The sequence below is a fragment of the Macaca nemestrina genome, chromosome 2 (genome assembly GCF_043159975.1).
Source record: "Macaca nemestrina isolate mMacNem1 chromosome 2, mMacNem.hap1, whole genome shotgun sequence".
NCBI classification, from domain to species: domain Eukaryota; kingdom Metazoa; phylum Chordata; class Mammalia; order Primates; family Cercopithecidae; genus Macaca; species Macaca nemestrina.
This window is the reverse complement of record NC_092126.1, coordinates 41,459,273-41,461,811: the sequence shown is the minus strand read 5'-3', so window position 1 is coordinate 41,461,811 and position 2,539 is coordinate 41,459,273. Positions and strand designations below refer to the sequence as shown.

The following is a 2,539-nucleotide window of genomic DNA, read 5'->3' as shown; positions in this document are numbered from 1 at the left end:
GGATGTGTGTGAATAACTAGTGGAACCGTGTTCTCCAGCAGCTTATGAAGATCAGAAAACAGAGAAACTTGAAAACAGAACTCTGGACCAGGCGCGGCGGTTCACACCTTTAATCCTAGCACCTTGGGAGGCCGAGGCGGGTGGATCACCTGAGGTCAGCAGTTCGAGACCAGCCTGGCCCACTTGGCGAAACACTGTCTCTACTAAAAATACAAAAATTAGCTGGGCGTGGTGGCTGCCTGTAATCCCAGCTACTCAGGAGGCTGAGGCAGGAGAATCTCTTGAACCCTGGAGGCAGAGGTTGCAGTGAGTCGAGATCGGACTACTGCACTCCAGCCTGGGCAACAGAGTAAGACTCTGTCTCAAAACAAAAGAAGAAAGAAAGAAAGAAAGAAAGAAAGAAAGAAAGAAAGAAAGAAAGAAAGAAAGAGAGAGAGAGAGAGAGAGAGAGAGAGAGAGAGAGAGAGAGAGAAGGAAGGAAGGAAGGAAGGAAGGAAGGAAGGAAGGAAGGAAGGAAGGAAGGAAGGAAAGAAAGAAAGAAAGAGAAAAGAAAGAAAAGAAAGAAAAGAAAGATAAGAAAGAAAAGAAAGAAAATAGAACTCTGGATGAAAGTTAGGGCAACCAGGAAGACTCCTGAGCAGTAAGAACCACAGCTAATTCTTTGGGCAGATTTCTCCAGTCTCTTTACATCCAAGGAGAAGAATTCCTCTGCCCTCCCCAGGGAACAGAAGCCTGCTGTGCCCACTCAGAGGAAGATTCTGATCAGAGAACACATCAGCATTTAGAAAACTGCAACTTCTAAGTCACCTTGGGCAGAGTGAATGCTGTGGGCCAAGCTGGAGATGCAGGGAAGTGGGAGCGCAGACTGAAAAAATGCAGACCGCTGGGGCACTACTCATTTCTCAGGCTCTGATCTGCTGTAGTACTAGGAGTTTACTCAGGTCTGTGTCTGCCTCCTTTCTGAATAGGCCAAATAATTTATCCAAATAGCCTTCCTACAGCAGCTCCCCACTCCACGTGGCCAGATACGGGTTCCAGACCAGTGTTGTCTCCTGGGACATTGACACAGCAGCCAAGTTTATTGATGCTGGGGCAATCACAGTTGGTTGGTTGGTTTGAGATAGGGTCTCACTTTGTCATCCAGACTGGAGTGCAATGGCACAATCACAGTTCACTACAGCCTCAACCTCCCGGGCTCAAGCGATCCTCCCACCTCAGCCGCCTTTGTAGCTGGGACTACAGATGCATGCCACCACATCCAGCTAATTTTTTAATATTTTGTAGAGACTGGGTGCTGCAATGTTCCCAGGCTGGTCATGAACTCTTTAACTCAAGCAATCTGCTGGTCTGGGCCTCCCAAAGTGCTGGGATTACAGGTGTGAGCCACCACACCCAGCCCATGATTGTAACTGGCTCAAGGGCTGGCAGAGGAATGGTGTTTGGCAGCTTGATCATTCGCTATGCCATGAGCCCATCTCTCAAGGAGCAGCTCTTCTATGCCATTCTGGGCTTTGCCCTGTCTGAGGCCATGGGGCTCTTCTGTTTGACAGTCACCTTCCTCATCCCCTTCGCCATGTGAAGCTCCATGGGGGGGTCACCTACTCACCCCAGGTGCTACGACTCCATAACATTCCTGGTGCTGGCATGTGCTAAGTTTAACCACTAAACACGATTCTCCCTCTTTTTTTTTTTTTTTTTAAAGGGGTGGGTGGGGGCGACTCTATTGGTAGAACGAATACTGCACTGGGAATCCAGAGCTTAGAACCCTGGTTTTCAGTTCTGGTGCTTTGGCTAAGAGGCTGTGTTATGTTAACCAAACTTCCTCCAATAATTTCCTTTTTCAGAAGATACAACTAAGTTAACCTGTTTTAGACCCAAGGCTGGGACAACAGCTGTCAGAGTTTTCTGAATGTCCGTTCTGGTTCAGCTATACCTTGCTTTCTTTAGTTATCTTTATAGAGCAATGAAAAATTCACCTTTATGACAAATGATTGCATTACCATGTAAAACTTTCCACCACAGCAAGCCAGGCAAAAATATGACTGTATATGATCCCTGCTCAAGGGAAGTATGTAGAAATAAAATGATTCTTGTACTGCAGTAGTGCAATTGCTGAGTGGGAATGTGGGCAGGACATGAGGATTTCTTTTTTAAAAGTTTCTGCAACATACATCATGCATCATGCATGGTGTCTCAAGCCTGTAATGCTAGCACTTTAGGAGGCCGAGGCAGGAGGATCCCTTGAGCCCAGGAGTTCCAGACCAGCCTGCAAAACATAGGGAGATCCTGTCTCCTAAAAAAAAAAAAAAAATACAGTGGCTCATGCCTGTAATCCCAACACTTTAGGAGGCCAAAGCAGGTGGATCGTGAGGTCAAGAGATCAAGACCAGCTGGGCGTGGTTGCTCACACTGGTAATCCCAGCACTTTCGGAGGCCGAGGCAGGCGGATCACGAGGTCAGGAGTTTGAGACCAGCCTGGCTAGCATGGTGAAACTCCGTCTCTACTAAAAATACAAAAAATTAGCCAGGCATGGTGGTG

At 47.3% G+C, this 2,539-nt stretch overlaps 1 pseudogene; it reads left to right on the top strand.

The window, feature by feature from the left end:
- Nucleotides 1–873: 873 nt before the first annotated feature.
- On the top strand, nt 874–1,579 carry LOC105469948 (ATP synthase F(0) complex subunit C1, mitochondrial-like; annotated as a pseudogene).
- Nucleotides 1,580–2,539: the final 960 nt, after the last annotated feature.